The sequence below is a fragment of the Oncorhynchus keta genome, chromosome 17, assembly GCF_023373465.1.
Source record: "Oncorhynchus keta strain PuntledgeMale-10-30-2019 chromosome 17, Oket_V2, whole genome shotgun sequence".
NCBI classification, from domain to species: domain Eukaryota; kingdom Metazoa; phylum Chordata; class Actinopteri; order Salmoniformes; family Salmonidae; genus Oncorhynchus; species Oncorhynchus keta.
Genome location: NC_068437.1, coordinates 58,716,232 through 58,740,983, shown reverse-complemented (window position 1 = coordinate 58,740,983; position 24,752 = coordinate 58,716,232). Strand labels below are relative to the sequence as shown.

Sequence of the window (24,752 nt, the reverse complement as noted above, 5' to 3'; positions counted from 1 at the left end):
CTGTCTCTATGATGGACCCATGTCAGCCTGGTCTGTCTCTATTATGGACCCATGTCAGCCTGGTCTGTCTCTATTATGGACCCATGTCAGCCTGGTCTGTCTCTATAATGGACCCATGTCAGCCTGGTCTGTCTCTATAATGGACCCATGTCAGCCTGGTCTGTCTCTATGATGGACCCATGTCAGCCTGGTCTGTCTCTATGATGGAACCATGTCAGCCTGGTCTGTCTCTATGGTGGACCCATGTCAGCCTGGTCTGTCTCTATGGTGGACCCATGTCAGCCTGGTCTGTCTCTATGGTGGACCCATGTCAGCCTGGTCTGTCTCTATAATGGACCCATGTCAGCCTGGTCTGTCTCTATAATGGACCCATGTCAGCCTGGTCTGTCTCTATAATGGACCCATGTCAGCCTTGTCTGTCTCTGTATTTCTTACAACCTGTTGCTGTCTTGTTTTTTGTTTTCTCCAAACACAAATGTCAACAGACAATGTCAACAGACAGTCAGTGAGGTCAACAACAGTGGTATTCTCCATGCATTGAGTGTGTCAGTAGTATGTATTGAGTGTGTCAGTAGTATGTATTGTGTGTCAGTAGTATGCATTGAGTGTGTCAGTAGTATGTATTGAGTGCATCAGGAGAATATGTTGGCAGTCTGCTACAGTATACTGGAGAATATGTTGGCAGTCTGCTACAGTATATTGGAGAATATGTTGGCAGTCTGCTACAGTATACTGGAGAATATGTTGGCAGTCTGCTACAGTATATTGGAGAATATGTTGGCAGTCTGCTACAGTATATTGAGAATATGTTGGCAGTCTGCTACAGTATATTGGAGAATATGTTGGCAGTCTGCTATAGTATATTGGAGAATATGTTGGCAGTCTGCTATAGTATATTGGAGAATATGTTGGCAGTCTGCTATAGTATATTGGAGAATACATTGGCAGTCTGCTATAGTATATTGGAGAATATGTTGGCAGTCTGCTACAGTATATTGGAGAATATGTTGGCAGTCTGCTACAGTATATTGGAGAATATGTTGGCAGTCTGCTACAGTATATTGGAGAATATGTTGGCAGTCTGCTATAGTATATTGGAGAATACATTGGCAGTCTGCTATAGTATATTGAGAATATGTTGGCAGTCTGCTACAGTATATTGGAGAATATGTTGGCAGTCTGCTACAGTATATTGGATAATATGTTGGCAGTCTGCTATAGTATATTGGAGAATACATTGGCAGTCTGCTATAGTATATTGGAGAATATGTTGGCAGTCTGCTACAGTATATTGAGAATACATTGGCAGTCTGCTATAGTATATTGGAGAATACATTGGCAGTCTGCTATAGTATATTGGAGAATATGTTGGCAGTCTGCTACAGTATATTGAGAATATGTTGGCAGTCTGCTACAGTATATTGAGAATATGTTGGCAGTCTGCTATAGTATATTGGAGAATATGTTGGCAGTCTGCTATAGTATATTGGAGAATACATTGGCAGTCTGCTATAGTATATTGAGAATATGTTGGCAGTCTGCTACAGTATATTGGAGAATATGTTGGCAGTCTGCTACAGTATATTGGAGAATATGTTGGCAGTCTGCTATAGTATATTGGAGAATATGTTGGCAGTCTGCTATAGTATATTGGAGAATACATTGGCAGTCTGCTATAGTATATTGGAGAATATGTTGGCAGTCTGCTACAGTATATTGAGAATATGTTGGCAGTCTGCTACAGTATATTGGAGAATATGTTGGCAGTCTGCTACAGTATATTGGAGAATATGTTGGCAGTCTGCTACAGTATATTGGATAATATGTTGGCAGTCTGCTACAGTATATTAGAGAATATGTTGGCAGTCTGCTACAGTATATTGGAGAATATGTTGGCAGTCTGCTACAGTATATTGGAGAATATGTTGGCAGTCTGCTACAGTATATTGGAGAATATGTTGGCAGTCTGCTACAGTATACTGGAGAATATGTTGGCAGTCTGCTACAGTATACTGGAGAATATGTTGGCAGTCTGCTACAGTATATTGGAGAATATGTTGGCAGTCTGCTACAGTATATTGGAGAATATGTTGGCAGTCTGCTACAGTATATTGGAGAATATGTTGGCAGTCTGCTACAGTATATTGGAGAATATGTTGGCAGTCTGCTACAGTATATTGGAGAATATGTTGGCAGTCTGCTACAGTATATTGGAGAATATGTTGTCAGTCTGCTACAGTATATTGGAGAATATGTTGGCAGTCTGCTATCGTATATTGGAGAATATGTTGGCCTTCTGCTACACTTTTTACCGATTCTCCCTGTAGATTTTGGGATTCTGTCCTGTGTTCCCTTTAACTGAAAGCCAAGGGCTGAATCCCCAACTTGAGATACGGAATGAGGTTTTGAGGTTTTGCATACATTAGGCATCGATGGCAATAAGAGATTTGTTAGGTCACTGTTGGCTCAAGCCCCAATAGAACAATAGCTTTGTGCTTTTAGATACCAGTTAAAAGTTGGCGTAGTCATGAATTATATATTTTTAAAGACAGACATTTATAAGTATAATCTTTTTTTTTTGTTACATTGTTTGTTGCTTTACAAATTTTATGGTTTTGGGCATTTCATTTTACTCTGTCATGAGGCAACTTCACATAGCCCCTCATAACGCCACAGGACTTCATAACGCCATAGTCAGATATTATCTATTAGCGTTGGGCTCTAACACCACACTAATTACACCCATCAGCAAGACAGGGCATCATGATGATCGTCAATAGCATCAGATTCCTAATCATCAGCAGGGTTCCTCATCAATAGCGTCAGATTCCTAATCATCAGCAGGGTTCCTCATCAATAGCATCAGATTCCTAATCATCAGCAGGGTTCCTCATCAATAGCATCAGATTCCTAATCATCAACAGGGTTCCTCATCAATAGCATCAGATTCCTAATCATCAACAGGGTTCCTCATCAATAGCATCAGATTCCTAATCATCAGCAGGGTTCCTCATCAATAGTATCAGATTCCTAATCATCAACAGGGTTCCTCATCAATAGCATCAGATTCCTAATCATCAACAGGGTTCCTCATCAATAGTATCAGATTCCTAATCATCAGCAGGGTTCCTCATCAATAGTATCAGATTCCTAATCATCAGCAGGGTTCCTCATCAATAGTATCAGATTCCTAATCATCAGCAGGGTTCCTCATCAATAGCATCAGTAGAACAAACACACCAGGTAGCTGCATACATGATAGAGCCAGTAAAACAACAAATAAAACATACATCAAGGTTTTCTTCACAAGCACATTGTAATTTCATATAATAACATCTCAAATTGGTTGTTTTGTTTGTATGACATATAGGAACATTATATATAGGTACATTATGTATGTTGTGTGTGTATAAAATAGTCACTTCATAAAAATAAAAAAGTCAGAATTCATCTAAGATAAATCAAGAAATCTGTCATTCATTTAGGCGTTTTTTTTGCTTGCTGAGGAGATCTTCGTTGCGCAATTTTACATCTAGCTAAGGTGTTTGGTGCAGTATTTCTCAATTTAAAAAATGTGCCGAAAAACTGGTCAGTGCATTGCATTCAGTCTATCGAGTCGGGAAAGTCTGGCTGTGTTCAGGACTGATTTCTGAGAACTATAACATGTCTACAACTTCATCATCCGCAAGCTGTCAAACTAAATAAAGCACAAGCTAAAAGCTAAATGCTAAATGCCCCCCTCAAAATAATTGCTATTTGGCTAAGTTCCAACTCTGTGTTTGTCAATGAAGCTAGCAGTCACATTGAGCAGCCAGGCCACAATTTAATTACATTTTTTATTTACCTAGGCAAGTCAGTTAAGAACAAATTCTTATTTACAATGACGGCCTACCCCCGGCCAAACCCGGAGAACTCTGGGCCAATTGTGCCCTGCCCTATGGGACTCCCAATCAACTTATCAAGTCATTGGGCAAGTGGGCATGATCCTAATCAAATCAAATTGTATTTGTCATGTGATCCTAATCCATATCTACCCATCCTGTATGTCGTGACAAACTCACTTACAAAACGTAGTTTTGGACGAGACTGACTTTATGGCCAAAAATATCCTATTTACACTTTGTAGTCAATTTTGACACTATAATCAATGTTTCTGACTCATTCCCAGCTAGCACAGTGGATCTGGGCCGATTCCAGCTGAGTCGGGGCACTCGGCCAAGAGTCAGGTGTGAGTTATCTGGCCCAAATGTATTACTTGGGGCTCGGGCCGATTCCGGTGATAGTTATCTGGCCCAAATTTATTACTTGGGGCTCGGGCCGATTCCGGTGATAGTTATCTGGCCCAAATGTATTACTTGGGCCTCGGGCCGATAGGGGCTACTCTCTGGCAGATGATTACATGGGCTGCTTTACATAATTAACATATCATCATTTATTTTTCCATATTTTCTCATTGTTTCTGTGATCAAAAAATACAATTAACATTTAAACTAAATTCTTTAAGAGTACTGTGTAGTATTTTAGTATTTTGATACTTTGTGCAAGGCATCTGATAGTCATTAAAAACGTTGCGGATGGAGCCTCCCGAGTGTATGTATAAAATGTATAATAGTGATATTTAAAATTACTAAATTGGGTAGTTTTGTATACATTTATACAAATTTGGAACAGGTCGCTTCTGGGGGATTCTGGTGAGATGCTGGCAAAGTCGGCTGAATTCCAGTAGATGGAAACGGGCCGATGTACTTGGGCCGGGTCTGAGCAGTCGTTAATTTTGATTCCGTGTCGAGTCCAACACCCGATTCCGGGCCGATTCAATCAGTTCCGGCCTCCCAGAAGATGGCCGCTTCTGGGCCAGATTCCTCATTGCTAGCTGGGTATCGATGCCACATAGGCTGTTTAAAACCAGAGAAGTTGGTTCTGAAGGAAAAGGATCATTGGAATACGTCTGATTACATCTTATAGTACTTCCTGCATCCCAAATGACACTCTATCCCAAATATACTGCCCCGATCAACAGTAGTACGCTATATAGGGAATAGGGTACCATTTGCGACGCAGACCCTAGTCCCTTTGCACTATTTCAATCTGATAATGTCATGGGCTCTCCAGTAATGTCCTGTAATGTCCTGTAATGTCCTGTAATGTCCAGTAATGTCCTGTAATGTCCAGTAATGTCCTGTAATGTCCAGTAATGTCCTGTAATGTCCAGTTATGTCCAGTTATGTCCTGTAATGTCCAGTTATGTCTTGTAATGTCCAGACATGTCCTGTAATGTCCAGCAATGTCCTGTAATGTCCAGTAATGTCCTGTAATGTCCAGTAATGTGCAGTAATGTCCTGTAATGTCCTGTAATGTCCAGTAATGTCCAGTAATGTCCTGTAATGTCCTGTAATGTCCAGTAATGTCCAGTAATGTCCTGTAATATCCTGTAATGTCCTGTAATGTCCAGTAATGTACAGTAATGTCTAGAAATGTCCAGTAATGTCCTGTAATGTCCAGTAATGTCCAGTAATGTCCAGTAATGTCCTGTAATGTCCTGTAATGTCCTGTAATGTCCAGTAATGTCCTGTAATGTCCTGTAATGTCCTGTAATGTCCAGTAATATACTGTAATGTCCAGTAATATCCTGTAATGTCCAGTAATATCCTGTAATGTCCTGTAATGTCCTGTAATGTCCAGTAATGTCCTGTAATGTCCTGTAATGTCCAGTAATGTCCTGTAATGTCCTGTAATGTCCAGTAATATCCTGTAATGTCCAGTAATATCCTGTAATGTCCTTTAATGTCCTGTAATGTCCAGTAATATCCTGTAATGTCCAGTAATATCCTGTAATGTCCTTTAATGTCCTGTAATGTCCAGTAATGTCCAGTAATATCCTGTAATGTCCAGTAATATCCTGTAATGTCCAGTAATATCCTGTAATGTCCTGTAATGTCCTGTAATGTACAGTAATATCCTGTAATGTCCAGTAATGTACAGTAATGTCCTGTAATGTCCTGTAATGTCCAGTAATGTCCATTAATGTCCTGTAATGTCCAGTAATGTCCTGTAATGTCCTGACCTTGATTTTTTTTTTGCAGAGGTATTTTTAGAACTCAGACTTTCGAAGATGAGTCTAAAAAAAAAAAGTAAAACAACAACAAAAAAACATCTGCTTAAATTACAGTAAATTACTGTATTTACTGTAAATTACTGTATTTACTGTAAATTACTGTATTTACTTATTGTTTTTCAATGGAAAAGGCTCCAAACTAGCTGAATCTGGAGGGCGTCTTTAATGACCCGTCATGTTCTATGGAGTTCAGAGCCCTTCTCTACAGAGCTACGGTAGCTACAAGTATCATCTACAAAGACATTTCAAAACACATTGGTCAAAAGAAAGACAAAAACCGAATGTAAAGTGACCGCTGTCTATTGTTAGGAGGAGAGGTCAAACCAGAATGCAGATCTATAAGATGACAGTTAGGGGGTAGAGCAAAGGCTTGGATAACAACCTTGTGTGTGTGTGTGTGTGTGTGTGTGTGTGTGTGTGTGTGTGTGTGTGTGTGTGTGTGTGTGTGTGTGTGTGTGTGTGTGTGTGTGTGTGTGTGTGTGTGTGTGTGTGTGTGTGTGTGTGTGTGTGTCATATGCGTCATATGCATGTGCACATGCGTGTTGGCCCACAGGTTGAAATTGTGTACTGTATGTATGATTATGAGAAATCAGGTTGTAGGAAAGCAACCTGTTTAATAGCTGCCTATGTTTGGCTGTTACAGTACATAACTCTCCTCCCTCCTCCCCTGTGTGGTTGGACTGTGTTTGGCTGTTACTGTAGGTGTACGTACCCTCCTGACTCTACACCCTTTGTGGTTGGGTCGTTCTGCAGCTGTGGTGATGAGACAACAAGGCCGTTCTCTCTCACTGGGGCTGAAAATCTCCTCTGGCGAGATGGCCTGGTCTATATGAGGACAGTCTTCATTGGCTAGAGCTGCGTTGGCCGCCTCCCCATTCAGCTTGGAATCTTCAGACAGACACACAGGAGATTCCATGGAAATATAATTAGAACAGGAGATTCCATAGAAACAGAATTAGAACTGGAGATTCCATATACAGTGGGGCAAAAAAAAGTATTTAGTCAGCACCAATTGCGCAGTTATCCCACTTAAAAGATGAGAGAGGCCTGTCATTTTGTCTGTCATAGTTGAAGTGTACCTATGATGAAAATTACAGGCCTCTCTCATCTTTTTAAGTGGGAGAACTTGCACAATTTGTGGCTGACTAAATACTTTTTTGCCCCACTGTAAATAGAATTCCATAGAAATAGAATTAGAACAGGAGATTCCATGGAAATAGAATTAGAACAGGAGATTCCATTGAAATAGAATTAGAACAGGAGATTCCATAGAAATGGAATTAGAACAGGATATTCCATAGAAACATAATTAGAACAGGATATTCCATAGAAACAGAATTAGAACAGGATATTCCATAGAAATAGAATTAGAACAGGAGATTCCATAGAAACAGAATTAGAACAGGATATTCCATAGAAACAGAATTAGAACAGGATATTCCATAGAAACAGAATTAGAACAGGATATTCCATAGAAACAGAATTAGAACAGGATATTCCATATAAATAGAATTCGAACAGGATATTCCATAGAAACAGAATTAGAACAGGAGATTCCATGGAAATAGAATTAGAATTAGAACAGGAGATTCCATGGAAATGGAATTGAACAGAAGATTCCATAGAAATGGAATTAGAACAGGAGATTCCATAGAAATATAATTAGAACAGGAGATTCCATGGAAACAGAATTAGAACAGGATATTCCATAGAAACAGAATTAGAACAGGAGATTCCATAGAAATGGAATTAGAACAGGAGATTCCATAGAAATAGAATTAGAACAGGAGATTCCATGGAAATAGAATTAGAACAGGAGATTCCATGGAAATATAATTAGAATTAGAACAGAAGATTCCATGGAAATAGAATTAGAACAGGAGATTCCATGGAAACAGAATTAGAACAGGAGATTCCATATAAATTGGAATTAGAAAAGGAGAATCCATAGAAATAGAATTAGAACAGGATATTCCATAGAAATAATTAGAACAGGAGATTCCATAGAAACAGAATTAGAACAGGAGATTCCATAGAAACAGAATTAGAACAGGATATTCCATAGAAACAGAATTAGAACAGGATATTCCATAGAAACAGAATTAGAACAGGAGATTCCATAGAAACAGAATTAGAACAGGATATTCCATAGAAACAGAATTAGAACAGGATATTCCATAGAAACAGAATTAGAACAGGAGATTCCATAGAAACAGAATTAGAACAGGATATTCCATAGAAACAGAATTAGAACAGGATATTCCACAGAAACAGAATTAGAACAGGATATTCCATAGAAACAGAATTAGAACAGGATATTCCATAGAAACAGAATTAGAACAGGATATTCCATAGAAACAAAATTAGAACAGGATATTCCATAGAAACAGAATTAGATCAGGATATTCCACAGAAACAGAATTAGATCAGGAGATTCAGGAGATTCCATAGAAGTAAAATTAGAATATAATTTCTCCAGGAGATACAGACAACAAGATCAAACACTCTGATCAAATAAAAGATTTAAATGCTTCTTGTCCAACTGCCAAACAAGAGACCAGAGCAGAGAACTGCAGCCATTAGATAAACGGGCATCCCAATTCAATTCAATACAACTTCATTCCTTCCCTCAGAGGCTAACCTCCCTTTACTCAGTGCTGAAGTCTGTCAAAAGTTAATCAGATGATGTTTCGTAACAAACAACAACATTACCAGCTTAAAGGAGCTACATATAGGATTTTTTTTAAACAGCAAAAACATAATTACAAGAAAATATCCATAATATAGCTGCAGTAATGGGGAATGATATTGTTTTAAAGTGCTACTTACCCGCCAGTGTTGTGCTTGGCTGTGATATTCGCCTATTGATTTCTGCCGCTGGAGAGGCATCTGTTGTCAAAATGGGAAAAGCTGTTTTGACTTTGTGGCTGTGTTATCTAGTGGAAGTAGGGTCAAGTGACCAATATAGAAAAATCATAATTTCCTGGTTACTAAAATTCGACACTGTTAGCTCTATTTCGGGTCTATGTGAGGAAACAAGCATTGAACAGCGTAGGGAATTATTGCGCTATCTAAATCTCTGTGAAATACATTTTAACCAAAATCAAAAGTGAAAAACGTAAGTCTCCGTTATGTTACAGGGAAATTGGATGCGGGGGTGGGGGGTGTATGTTTTGAATGGAGCATAGTGCTGTTGCAATTCACCATCTTACAATGTCTTTTAAATGTATTGAACTTTTATTTAACTAGGAAAGTCAGTTAAACAACAAATTCTTATTTACAATGACGGCCTATGAACAGTGGGTTAACTGGTCTAGGAACAGTGGGTTAACTGGTCTAGAAACAGTGGGTTAACTGGTCTAGGAGGGAAACTGGGTGGATTATTGACTGAAGCGCGCCAGCTAAACTGAGTTTTATGGATACAAAGAAGGACATTATCGAACAAATGGACCATTTGTGATGTAACTGGGACCTGTTGGAGTGCCAACAGAAGAAGATCATCAAAGGCAAGGCAATTATTATATCGCTATTTCTGACTTTCGTGTCGCACCTGCCTGGTTGAAATATGTTTTTCATGGTTTTGTATGCGGGCGCTGTCCTCAGATAATCGCATGGTTTGCTTTCGTCGTAAAGCCTTTTGAAATCTGAGAGAGTGGCTGAGACTGGATTAACAATAAGTTAAGCTTTATTTTGATGTGTTACACTTGTGATTTTATGAAAGTTAAATATTTATAATACTGTAGTTTCAATTTCACGCTCTGCAATTTCACCGGATGTTGGCCAGGTGGGACGCCCATAAGAAGCTAAATAAATTATACTAGCACTGCTTCGGACAGTCAACAGCAGGATTTGAAGCAAGCTACAGAAGGATATTACAGTGTGTACAGTAGTAGTGGTGGTGATGGTGGTTAGTGGGTTTAGTGACGGGTGCATTTTAGTATGAGTATGAGTAGCAGCCTAGTACCTCGGTAGCGCATGTGAGTCGCCTGCATTCAATGATCAGCACAAGTTTATGTGTGCCATGCTTGTCCAGTACTTAACTTGATGAGATTGTCTTTTATATGCCTAAAATTAACACTGAACTTTAAATTGCTCTTTCTTTTATAGTAAAGCTGTTGTAGTTACAATAGTAACAACACATTCTGTTATTGATGCCAAATTACTACACAACAACAATCGCTAACTTCATACGGGTATTTAGTTTTACAGAATCTTTTACATATCTTTTCATTAGCTTGATGTAAGCCCCTTACACATATATGAATCTTCATTACATAATTATTACTATATAGGTGTGTGTGACACGGATGCAGACGCCACACTGGCTGTGAGAGTGCTAGGAAGGTGGCAAATGAGAGATGAATTTGTTAAATCAGAAGTGGCCGAGTTACCTGGTTGAGCCACTGGGAGTAGAGGAGGGCGTCTACAGACAGACAGCGAGACAGACAGTGAGACAGACAGTGAGAGAGACAGTGAGACAGACAGTGAGAGAGACAGTGAGACAGACAGCGAGACAGACAGCGAGACAGACAGTGAGACAGACAGTGAGAGAGACAGCGAGACAGACAGTGAGACAGACAGCGAGACAGACAGCGAGACAGACAGTGAGACAGACAGTGAGAGAGACAGCGAGACAGACAGCGAGACAGACAGTGAGACAGACAGTGAGACAGACAGTGAGACAGACAGTGAGAGAGACAGTGAGACAGACAGTGAGAGAGACAGTGAGACAGACAGTGAGAGAGACAGTGAGAGAGACAGTGAGACAGACAGTGAGACGGACAGTGAGACAAAAAGTGAGACAAATAGTGAGACAGACAGTGAGACAGACAGTGAGACAGACAGTGAGACAAATAGTGAGAGAGACAGTGAGACAGACAGTGAGAGAGACAGTGAGACAGACAGCGAGACAGACAGCGAGACAAATAGTGAGACAGACAGTGAGACAGACAGTGAGACAAATAGTGAGAGAGACAGTGAGACAGACAGCGAGACAGACAGTGAGACAAACAGCGAGACAAATAGTGAGACAGACAGCGAGACAGACAGTGAGAGAGACAGTGAGACAAATAGTGAGACAGACAGTGAGACAGACAGTCAGAGAGACAGTGAGAGAGACAGTGATACAGACAGTGAGACAGACAGTGAGACAAACAGCGAGACAAATAGTGAGAGAGACAGTGAGACAGACAGTGAGACAGACAGTGAGACAAATAGTGAGAGAGACAGTGAAACAGACAGTGAGACAGACAGTGAGACAAATAGTGAGAGAGACAGTGAGACAGACAGCGAGACAGACAGTGAGACAGACAGTGAGACAGACAGTGAGAGAGACAGTGAGACAGACAGCGAGACAGACAGCGAGACAGACAGTGAGACAGACAGTGAGACAAATAGTGAGAGATACAGTGAGACAGACAGCGAGACAGACAGCGAGACAAACAGCGAGACATATAGCGAGACAGACAGTGAGACAGACAGTGAGACAGACAGTGAGACAAATAGTGAGAGAGACAGTGAGACAGACAGCGAGACAGACAGTGAGACAAACAGCGAGACAAATAGTGACACAGACAGCGAGACAGACAGTGAGAGAGACAGTGAGACAGACAGTGAGACAGACAGTGAGAGAGACAGTGAGACAGACAGCGAGACAGACAGCGAGACAGACAGCGAGACAGCCAGTGAGACAGACAGTGAGACAGACAGCGAGACAGCCAGTGAGAGAGACAGTGAGACAGACAGTGAGAGAGACAGTGAGACAGACAGTGAGACAGACAGTGAGACAGACAGCGAGACAGACAGTGAGACAAACAGCGAGACAAATAGTGACACAGACAGCGAGACAGACAGTGAGAGAGACAGTGAGACAGACAGCGAGAAACAGCGAGACAAATAGTGAGACAGACAGTGAGACAGACAGAAAGACAGACAGTGAGAGAGACAGTGAGAGAGAAAGTGAGACAGACAGTGAGACAGACAGCGAGACAGACAGCGAGACAGACAGTGAGACAGACAGCGAGACAGACAGCGAGACAGACAGTGAGACAGACAGTGAGACAGACAGCGAGACAGACAGTGAGAGAGACAGTGAGAGAGACAGTGAGACAGACAGCAAGACAAACAGCGAGACAAATAGTGAAACAGACAGCGAGACAAACAGCGAGACAAATAGTGAGACAGACAGCGAGACAAATAGTGAGACAGACAGTGAGACAAATAGTGAGACAGACAGTGAGACAGACAGCGAGACAAATAGTGAGACAGACAGCGAGACAAATAGTGAGACAGACAGTGAGACAGACAGCGAGACAGACAGCGAGACAGACAGTGAGAGAGACAGTGAGAGAGACAGTGAGACAGACAGCGAGACAAATAGTGAGACAGACAGTGAGAGAGACAGTAAGAGAGACAGTGAGACAAACAGCGAGACAAACAGCGAGACAGACAGTGAGAGAGACAGTGAGAGAGACAGTGAGACAGACAGCGAGACAAATAGTGAGACAGACAGTGAGAGAGAAGTGAGAGAGACAGTGAGACAGACAGCGAGACAAACAGCGAGACAAATAGTGAGACAGACAGCGAGACAAACAGCGAGACAAATAGTGAGACAGACAGCGAGACAAATAGTGAGACAGACAGCGAGACAGACAGCGAGACAAACAGCTGAACAATAGGATGTTGCAGGAGGGTTTGACTACAGAGAAGAGAAGAAATTAAGAGGGAAGGAGAGGAGAGAAAAGAAAAGATTTCTCACCTGGAAACTTTACTTTGAAGACGTCATCGTGTGGCATAGTAATGTTTTGAGCCAGAGCCAAAACGGGGTGGACTAATTTCGGGCTTTCAGGAAGGAGCGGTGCTTTATGGGGCGTTGGAGGAGAGTTGATGCTGGACTTATAGTAGTTGGGTGATCCTGGTTGGGGTGCTCGCGGGATATGCTTGTTCTTCTTCTTTGGTAGCTTCTGCTTCGCCATGGCCAAGGAGTAATACATTCCAAAGTTGTTGACGATCACGGGGACGGGCATGGCGATGGTCAGTACACCCGACAGGGCGCACAGTGCTCCGACAAGCATGCCAGACCACGTCTGGGGGTACATGTCGCCGTAGCCAAGGGTCGTCATGGTAACGACGGCCCACCAGAATCCGATGGGGATGTTCTTGAAGTGCGTGTGCTCGCTGGCGCGAGGGTCGGTCGGGTCCGCTCCCATCCGTTCGCGTAGTAGATCATCGTGGCGAAGATGAGGACTCCGAGTGCGAGGAAGATGATGAGGAGTAGGAACTCATTGGTGCTTGCTCGTAACGTGTGACCCAGAACCCTCAGGCCCACGAAGTGACGGGTCAGCTTGAAGATACGCAGGATCCTGACAAACCTCACCACCCTCAGGAACCCCAGAACATCCTTAGCCGCTTTAGACGACAGCCCACTCAGCCCGACCTCCAGGTAGAACGGTAAGATAGCCACGAAGTCGATAACGTTGAGCGCTTTCTTCATGAACTCCATCTTGTCCGGACAGAATATGACTCTCATCATGAACTCAAAGGTAAACCAGACCACGCAGACGCCCTCGATATAGGTGAGATAGACCACCGTCTCCGTCTCCTGGTACACATGCTCCACCGTCACATTGTCCACCAGCTCCAGCTCGGTGCGGTTCACGATGGGGTTGAAGAACTCGTGGGTCTCCAAACAGAAGGTGGAGATGGACACGAGGATGAAGAACAGAGAGGCCAGGGCTATCCACTGTGGAGGGAGAGAGGGGAGGAGAGAGAGGAGGGAAATGGAGAGGAGGACAGAGAGAAAGAGAGAGAGAGTGAAAAGGGGAGAGAGTAATGGGGGAGGGAGAGAGTGGGATAGGGAGAGGGGAGAGGGTAGGAGTGGGGAGAGGAGGGGAGAGGGGAGGAGTGGATAGAGGGGAGGAGTGGATAGAGGGGAGAGGAGGAGAGAGGGGAGTGGAGAGAGGGGAGGAGAGGAGGGGAGGAGAGGGGAGGGGAGAAGAGGGGTATGGGAGAGCAGAGGAGGGAGAGAGAGGGGAGAGGGTAGGAGTGGATAGAGGGGAGAGGAGGAGAGAGGGGAGTGGAGAGAGGAGAGAGGAGAGGAGTGGGGAGGAGAGGGGTATGGGAGAGCAAAGGAGTGGAGAGAGGAGGAGGGGAGGGGAGGAAAGGTGAGGAGTGGAGAGAAGGGAGGGGAGGAGAGAATTTGGGATTTAGTGAATGATTTGACTCAAATACAATGCTTTTAGTTCTTTAAATATTTAGGAACATTTTTTGCCACCCATTCTGAAACTGAGTCGTTGCTGAGTAGCTGCTGCCTTGACAGGAACTAATGGGGATCCATAATAAACCCCAGGAAGAGTAGCTGGCTGCCTTGACAGGAACTAATGGGGATTCATAATAAACCCCATGAAGAGTAGATGCTGCCTTGACAGGAACTAATGGGGATCCATAATAAACCCCAGGAAGAGTAGCTGCTGCCTTGACAGGAACTAATGGGGTAGCTGGCTGCCTTGACAGGAACTACTGGGGATCCATAATAAACCCCAGGAAGAGTAGCTGCTGCCTTGACAGGAACTAATGGGGATCCATAATAAACCCCAGGAAGGGTAGCTGCTGCCTTGGCAGGAACTAATGGGGATCCATAATAAACCCCAGGAAGAGTAGCTGCTGTCTTGGCAGGAACTAATGGGTATCCATGATAAACCCCAGGAAGGGTAGCTGCTGCCTTGGCAGGAACTAATGGGGATCCATCATAAACCCCAAGAAGAGTAGCTGCTGCCTTGACAGGAACTAATGGGGATCCATCATAAACCCCAGGAAGAGTATCTGCTGCCTTGACAGGAACTAATGGGGATCCATGATAAACCCCATGAAGAGTAGCTGCTGCCTTGGCAGGAAATAATGGGGATCCATGATAAACCGCAGGAAGAGTAGCTGCTGCCTTGGCAGGAACTAATGGGTATCCATGATACATATAAATACAGGATATTTTGTGTGAAGTGACAATGTAGAGCTCTTTCTAGGTTTATTAGCACCCTTCCATTTTCTAGGTTTATTAGCACCCCTTCCATTTTTACGACCCATGATCCATGTCTAACTGATGAAAGAGTCGTTGCAGGTCTCTTTGCTGATGTCACATTTGACTTTGAATGGTAGTTTGCGTGACCTCAGCTCAGCCTATCACAAAACCAATATCGGCACATCTTGGTAGGGGGCCGGCCGTTGCCCACTGATCAGCCAAAGGCCCATTATAGATTAGTATAACAGAGAAATTGCACAAAAATCTATTTTTTTATCTTAAAATGTTCATGGGCCCCCGGCCCGAACTTAGTCTCTGACATTCGCCAGAATTGCCAGATGGCTCATACACCCCTGATTTTGACCAGAGGCTGATGGGAGTCCCAATGGGCCCTAGTCGATGGGCCCTGGTCGATGGGCCCTGGTCGATGGGCCCTGGTCGATGGGCCCTGGTCGATGGGCCCTAGTCGATGGGCCCTGGTTGATGGGCCCTGGTCGATGTGCCCTGGTCGATGGGCCCCTTGTCGATGGGCCTGGTCGATGGGCCCTGGTCGATGGGCCCTAGTCGATGCGCCCTGGTAGATGGGCCCTGGTCGATGGCCCTGGTCGATGGGCCCTAGTTAAAAGTAACTATAAAAGGCAATACGGTGCCATTTGGGATGCAGATGTAGAGGTTTACTGTGATGGTAAAAACAGCCTATTAGTATGGGCAGAGTGATCTTCTACAGTAGCATGGCCCCTCCGTGTCCACAGTACAGTGGAGCCCAAGGTCACAGTGATGTATGGTGTCGGGAACAGCAGTCACACGACACACAGTAGGACTGAAAAGACTCCATCTAAGTCACAACAATAAACACAGTCTGCTTAAACTAATAACATGCCAACAATATGTGTTCGTGTCTTTATTGAACACACCGTGTAAACATTCACAGTTATATGTTTTCATGTCTTTATTGAACACACCGTGTAAACATTCACAGTGCAGGGTGGGAGAAAGTATGTGAACCCTTGGATTTAATAACTGGTTGACCCTCCTTTGGCAGCAATAACCTCAACAAAATGTTTTCTGTAGTTGCGGATCAGACCTGCACAACAGTCAGGACGAATTTCGGACCATTCCTCTTTACAAAACTGTTTCATTTCAGCAATATTCATGGGATGTCTGGTGTGAACTGCTCTCTTGAGGTCATGCCACAGCATCTCAATCGGGTTGAGGTCAGGACTCTGACTGGGCCACTCCAGAAGACGTATTTTCTTCTGTTGAAGCCGTTCTGTTGTTGATTTACTTCTGCGTTTTGGGTTGTTGTCCTGTTGCATCACCCAACTTCTGTTGAGCTTAAATTGGCAGACAGGTGGCCTTACATTCTCCTGCAAAATGTCTTGATAAACTTGGGAATACATTTTTCCGTCGATGATAGCAAGCTGTCCAGGCCCTCAACCAGCAAAGCAGCCCTAAACCATGATGCTCTCTCCACTATACTTTACAGCTGGGATGAGGTTTTGATGTCGGTGTGCTGTGTCATAGTGATGCGTGTTCCTTCCAAACGACTCAACTGTAGTTTCATCTGTCCACAGTCATCTTTGCAGGACGGCCACTCCTAGGGAGAGTAGCAACAGTGCTGAACTTTAGAGACAATTTGTCTTACGGTGGACTGATGAACGTCAAGGCTATTAGATATACTTTTGTAATCCTTTCCAGCTTTATGCACATTAACAATTCTTAATCTTAGGTCTTCTGAGATCTCTTTTGTTCGAGGCATTGGTTCTCATCAGGCAATGCTTCCTGTGAACAGCAAACTAACATTTTGTGAGTGTTTTGTATACGGCAAGGTAGCTCTAACCAACATCTCCAATCTCGTCTCGTGGTTGGACTCCAGGTTAGCTGACTCCTGACTCCAATTAGCTTTTGGAGAAGTCATTAGCCTTGGGAGTTCACATACTTTTCCCAGCCTACACTGTGAATTGTTTAAATGATGTACTCAGTATATACACAGGAAAATACAATAATTTGTGTGATAATAGTTTAAGCAGACTGTGTTTGTCTATTGTTGTGACTTAGATGAAGGTCAGATCAAATGTTATGGCCAATTTATGCAGAAATCCAGGTAATTCCAAAGGGTTCACATACTTTTTCTTGCCACTGTGTGTCTCCTCTCACTAGGCTCCCTGGCGCCCCGTGCTATGGGGTGGCAGGAAGCCTAGTGGTTAGAGCGTTGGGCTAGTAACCGAAAGGTTGCTAGATCGAATCCCGAGCTGACAAGATAAAAATCTGTCATTTTGTCCCCCGAACAAGGCATTTAAACCCACTGTTCCTAGGCCGCCATTGTAAATAAGAATTTGTTCTTAACTGACTTGCCTGGTTAAAATGAAAAAAGGTCTCCTCCTCACCTGTTTCTCATCTGTCTGTTAATAAATCTAATATGGAAGGAGAGTGACACTCCACTGCTGAAAAGAAAGACACTAAGAACGAGGTTGTTGTTACAGTAGAACCAAACACAGGCATCATCGTGAGGAGACAGAGTAGCTCTCAGGTTGTCATCTTGATAGCACGACTTCTGTTAGTGGGGAGAACCCACTGCTAAATTAGTTATGTTCTCAAGGGTTTTGACTAGAGTGTTGACAACTACTGACGTTAGTGACATTTTCATACCAGCTTAGTAGAACAAAAGGTTAGGAGAATTAGGTTAAGGTTAGGTTAAGGTTACCTAAAATTCTCTCCTCCTAACCTTCCACGAAAGTCACTTCTGTTCATAGCTGTGCTCCATCTAGTCACAACCGTTTTCTAGTACAGTAGTTAGTCTCACTTCACCATACTGCCAAGTTTAGTTCATTAACTCGTGCAAGCCAGCCAGCTAGAATCAAAGCTATAGATTCTTCTAAGATTGGATTTTTCTGCCGGAGAGTGAGGTTACAAAATCCAATTCTTACAAGAGCAACAGAAAATAATTTATACACTATACGCCAGTGAGCTGTGGAAGTACATTCATCCTTTGTACCCGTAAGATATGGGTTCAAGTACTGTTTGGAAAAAATATATATATATTTTAGCCGAGCTCGATTGAGTATGTGTAAAGGAACTAATAGAACAGTCACAAAGTGCAAACCCCTCCCATCTGGTACTCCAGACAGGCTAAAGCAAGCGCTCAATGTCTTTGAAAGACTTCAGATAGATAGTATTTGAACCCAGACCTAGTACTCACAGAGACATGTCTATGCTTGTACCAACCAGCCAGTCAGGCAGACTAATGGCATGCATTATACATCTGGGAGGGCTGGGGTGTGTGTGTGTGTGTGTGTGTGTGTGTGTGTGTGTGTGTGTGTGTGTGTGTGTGTGTGTGTGTGTGTGCGTGCGTGCGTGCGTGCGTGCGTGCGTGCGTGCGTGCGTGCGTGTGTGGCAGGTGTGTGTGTGTGTGTTGCTAAGTGAGAGAAGTCTGGGTATGATTGAAGCTGAGGGCTTTGATACTCCAGTGAGTTAATGCAACACACACACACACATACTGTACACACACACACACACACACACACACACACACACACACACACACACACACACACACACACACACACGGTACACACACACAAACATACTGTACACACACACACATACTGTACACACACACACACACACACACACACACACACACACACACACACACACACACACACACACACACACACATACTGTACACACACACACACATACTGTACACACACGCACACATACTGTACACACACACAAACATACTGTACACACACATACTGTACACACACACACACACACACACACACACACACACACACACACACACACACACACACACACACACACACACACACACACACACACATACTGTACACACACACACACATACTGTACACACACGCACACATACTGTACACACACACAAACATACTGTACACACACATACTGTACACACACACAAACACACACACACACACACACACACACACACACACATACTGTACACACACAGACATACTGTACACACACACACACATACTGTACACACACACAAACATACTGTACACACACACACTCAGTCATCAATCAAATCAAATCAAATCAAATTTTATTTGTCACATACACATGGTTAGCAGATGTTAATGCGAGTGTAGCGAAATGCTTGTGCTTCTAGTTCCGACAATGCAGTAATAACCAACAAGTAATCTAACTAACAATTCCAAAACTACTGTCTTATACACAGTGTAAGGGGATAAAGAATATGTACATAAGGATATTTGAATGAGTGATGGTACAGAGCAGCATACAGTAGATGGTAGGGGTATTTGACTGTTGAAAGATACAATCGTCTAGGCATGGTTAATGATGCTTTATCCTTCCCATGTGTTAGCAGATAGGTGTGTAGAAGAAGGAGAAGAGGTGAAGAGGGGAAACCAGCCGGATCCCTCATCAACTTATCTTTGCACGAACAGTCAAGTTAGTATTCAATCACAACATCAGCTAAAATGAAGCCCCTTGGTCTTCTGCCCTCTGAACAACTGAAGCCCTCTTCATTACCGTAGACTAGATTACACTTTCAGTTCTGATTCACGTGTAACTCCATGTATCTGCTATTTGTGTTTCCAGCGAAGACCTGCCATACGTTCCCTGATTTAAGAGGTGATGACCACTCCACTACCAGTGTCAAGTCTCCTCCTGACATGAACTGAAGCCACGTACCGTGCGCCCGTACCGTGCGCCCGTACCGTGCGCCCTCATCCATTGGAGCATTGAATGCCTCCTCTTCAAGCCCAGCCAATGTCATTTCATTACTGTGTAAACGGTCAATGAAAATTCACTAAAACACAATCACATTATGACACATCAATGAGACTCCCTGCTTGGACTAAATCATTCATTCATAGCTGTGTTGTCTAACTGTGTCGGGTATTGTTGTTTTTTTGTTTTTTTGTTTTTTGTTTCCAGTGAAATCCTGTCCTGACCTCAGCGGAATATTTGAGCTCTTCAGCAACACCCTCCAGCCACGATGAGCCTGTCATGTCCTGAAGTCAAGCCTACATCACTATAGCCTGAGTACCGTGCTTCACTTCAACAGCTGATGAACATAGAAATACAATAACCTGCATTCCAAAAGTAAACCTATTCCCTATATAGTGTACTACTTTAGACCAGAGCCCTATAGAACCCTATTCCCTATGTAGTGCACTACTTTAGACCAGAGCCCTATAGAACCCTATTCCCTATATAGTGTACTACTTTAGACCAGAGCCCTATAGAACCCTATTCCCTATATAGTGTACTACTTTAGACCAGAACCCTATAGAACCCTATTCCCTATATAGTGTACTACTTTAGACCAGAGCCCTATAGAACCCTATTCCCTATATAGTGCACTACTTTAGACCAGAACCCTATAGAACCCTATTCCCTATATAGTGTACTACTTTAGACCAGAGCCCTATAGAACCCTATTACCTATATAGTGCACTACTTTAGACCAGAGCCCTATAGAATCCTATTCCCTATATAGTGCACTACTTTAGACCAGAGCCCTATAGAACCCTATTCCCTATATAGTGCACTACTTTAGACCAGAGCCCTGTAGAACCCTATTCCCTATATAGTGTACTACTTTAGACCAGAGCCCTGTAGAACCCTATTCCTATATAGTGTACTACTTTAGACCAGAGCCCTATAGAACCCTATTCCCTATATAGTGTACTACTTTAGACCAGAGCCCTGTAGAACCCTATTCCCTATATAGTGCACTACTTTAGACCAGAGCCCTGTAGAACCCTATTCCCTATATAGTGTACTACTTTAGACCAGAACCCTATTCCCTATATCGTGTACTACTTTAGACCAGAGCCCTGTAGAACCCTATTCCCTATATAGTGCACTACTTTAGACCAGAACCCTATTCCCTATATCGTGTACTACTTTAGACCAGAGCCCTATAGAACCCTATTCCCTATATAGTGTACTACTTTAGACCAGAGCCCTGTAGAACCCTATTCCCTATATAGTGTACTACTTTAGACCAGAACCCTATAGAACCCTATTCCCTATATAGTGTACTACTTTAGACCAGAACCCTATAGAACCCTATTCCCTATATAGTGTACTACTTTAGACCAGAGCCCTATAGAACCCTATTCCCTCTATATAGTGCACTACTTTAGACCAGAGCCCTATAGAACCCTATTCCCTATATAGTGTACTACTTTAGACCAGAACCCTATAGAACCCTATTCCCTATATAGTGCACTACTTTAGACCAGAGTCCTATAGAACCCTATTCCCTATATAGTGCACTACTTTAGACCAGAACCCTATAGAACCCTATTCCCTATATAGTGCACTACTTTAGACCAGAACCCTATAGAACCCTATTCCCTATATAGTGTACTACTTTAGACCAGAGCCCTATAGAACCCTATTCCCTATATAGTGCACTACTTTAGACCAGAACCCTATAGAACCCTATTCCCTATATAGTACACTACTTTAGACCAGAGCCCTGAGGAACCCTATTCCCTATATAGTGCACTACCCTATTCCCTATATAGTGTACTACTTTAGACCAGAACCCTATAGAACCCTATTCCCTATATAGTACACTACTTTAGACCAGAGCCCTGTAGAACCATATTCCCTATATAGTGCACTACTTTAGACCAGATTTGACTGGAATGGCCCACCATCAGAACTGAAACAAATCAGTCAGGCCCACCATCAGAACCAGGCCCACCATCAGAACCAGGCCCACCATCAGAACCAGGCCCACCATCAGAACCAGGCCCACCATCAGAACCAGGCCCACCATCAGAACCAGGCCCACCATCAGAACCAGGCCCACCATCAGAACTGAAACAAATCAACCAGGCCCACCATCAGAACCAGGCCCACCATCAGAACCAGGCCCACCATCAGAACTGAAACAAATCAACCAGGCCCACCATCAGAACCAGGCCCACCATCAGAACTGAAACAAATCAACCAGGCCCACCATCAGAACCAGGCCCACCATCAGAACCAGGCCCACCATCAGAACCAGGCCCACCATCAGAACTGAAACAAATCAACCAGGCCCACCATCAGAACCAGGCCCACCATCAGAACTGAAACAAATCAACCAGGCCCACCATCAGAACCAGGCCCACCATCAGAACCAGGCCCACCATCAGAACCAGGCCCACCATCAGAACCAGGCCCACCATCAGAACTGAAACAAATCAGCCAGGCCCACCATCAGAACCAGGCCCACCATCAGAACTGAAACAAATCAACCAGGCCCACCATCAGAACCAGGCCCACCATCAGAACCAGGCCCACCATCAGAACCAGGCCCACCATCAGAACTGAAACATCAATGCGTCTCCCCAACAATTGTCAAAGATATCAGTCACCCCCCCCCCAAGAGACAAAGTACCATTTCAATCCTGAAACAGTCAACCACACACTTCGTCGTCTGAAAGAAATGAGAAACAAACCATTAAAAACCTTTTTGTTGACAAACATGTCACTCTGTGAAAGTGAACCCCTTTGGATCTGTACTGTTGTTCAAAGGCTGTTTCAATTTAAAGTGGGCCATGCTCCTGTTTCAGAACAGTGGACTGGGTACAGCATAACCTGCAACACTATCCGTCCAATGAGATCAAGGCTTCTTTCATCAGTCGCTTTCATTGTAGCAGACTTCAGTTACATCCAAAATGGCAAACTATTCCCTATATATTGCACTCCTTTTCACCAGGGCTCTGTTCAAAAGTAGTGCACTATATGGGGAATAGGGTGCTACAGTATTTGGGACAAGCCCTCATTCCCTGTGATGTCCTCCTGCCTCTCTGCCACAGCCACAGAGGCTCAGTGCTAGCCCTCATTCTGCCACAGCCACAGAGGTTCAGTGCTAACAGAGGCTCAGTGCTAACAGAGGCTCAGTGCTAACAGAGGCTCAGTGCTAAAAGAGGCTCAGTGCTAACAGAGGCTCAGTGCTAGCCCTCATTCTGCCACAGCCACAGAGGTTCAGTGCTAGCCCTCATTCTGCCACAGCCACAGAGGTTCAGTGCTAACAGAGGCTCAGTGCTAACAGAGGCTCAGTGCTAACAGAGGCTCAGTGCTAACAGAGGCTCAGTGCTAAGAGAGGCTCAGTGCAAGCCCTCATTCTGCCACAGCCACAGAAGCTCATTACTAACAGAGGCTCAGTGCTAGCCTTCATTCTGCCGCAGCCACAGAGGCTCGGTGCTAACCCATATAGTTTATCAGCTCGTAGACACATACAACCCCTACGGATTTATTTGGGCAGTGAAGCTAAAACGTTTAATTTGGCATTTTGGATGTTTATATGAACCGACTGACTGCACAGAATGTCATCTTTTATCCGAGGGTATTTTCATACATATTTTCATACAAATCTGTTTTAGCGTTTACAATTATACATAGTCCTCCCCCAACATCTCATTCCAAAATCAGGGGCATTATTATGGATTTGGTCCTCCCGTCGCCTCCACTCTTCTGGGAAGGCTTCCCACTATATGTAGGAACATTGCTGCTATAACAGCCTCCACTCTTCTGGGAAGGCTTTCCACTAGATGTTGGAACATTGCTGCTATAACAGCCTCCCACTCTTCTGGGAAGGCTTTCCACTAGATGTAGGAACATTGCTTATATAACAGCCTCCACTCTTCTGGGAAGGCTTTCCACTAGATGTAGGAACATTGCTTCTATAACAGCCTCCACTCTTCTGGGAAGGCTTCCCACTAGATGTTGGAACATTGCTGCTATAACAGCCTCCACTCTTCTGGGAAGGCTTTCCACTAGATCTAGGAACATTGCTTCTATAACAGCCTCCACTCTTCTGCGAAAGCTTTCCACTAGATGTTGGAACATTGCTGCTATAACAGCCTCCACTCTTCTGGGAAGGCTTTCCACTAGATGTTGGAACATTGCTGCTATAACAGCCTCCACTCTTCTGGGAATTTTTTCCACTAGATGTTGGAACATTGGGGAGGTCGAACACTGATGTTGGGCGATGAGGCCTGGCTCGCAGTCGGCGTTCCATTTAATCCCAAAGGTGTTCGCATGGGGTTGAGGTACGGGGGGCATTGTCATGCTGAAACAGGAAACGGTTTTCCTCAAACTGTTTCCACAAAGTCGGAAGCACAGAATTGTCTAGAATCTCATTGTATGCAAGGGGTCCAAACCATGAAAAACAGCCTCACACCATTTTTACTCCTCCACCAAACTTTACAGTTGTCACTAAGCATTGTGGTCGGTTTCGTTCTCCTGGCATCCGCCAAACCCAGGTTCGTCCGTCGGACTAACAGAGGGTGAAGCGTGATTCATCACAACAGAGAACGTGTTGCTACTGCTCCAGAGTCCAATGGCGGCGAGCTTTATACCACTCCAGCCGACGCTTGGCATTGCGCATGTTGATCTTAGGCTGCTTGGCCATGGAAACACATTTCACAAACAGTTCTTGTGCTGACGTTGCTTTCCAGAGGCAGTTTGGAACTCTGTAGAAAGTGTTGCAACCGAGGACAGACGATTTTTACATGTTACTCGCTTCGGCACTCGGCAGTCCCGTTCTGTGAGCTTGTGTGGCCTACCACTTCGTGGCTGAGCCGTTGTTGCTCCTAGACGTTT

General features: G+C 43.7%; 1 pseudogene; it reads right to left on the bottom strand.

The window, feature by feature from the left end:
• Nucleotides 1–4,768: 4,768 nt before the first annotated feature.
• LOC127908484 (potassium voltage-gated channel subfamily C member 1-like) overlaps nucleotides 4,769–24,752 on the bottom strand; it is a 28,265-nt pseudogene continuing 8,281 nt past the window's right edge.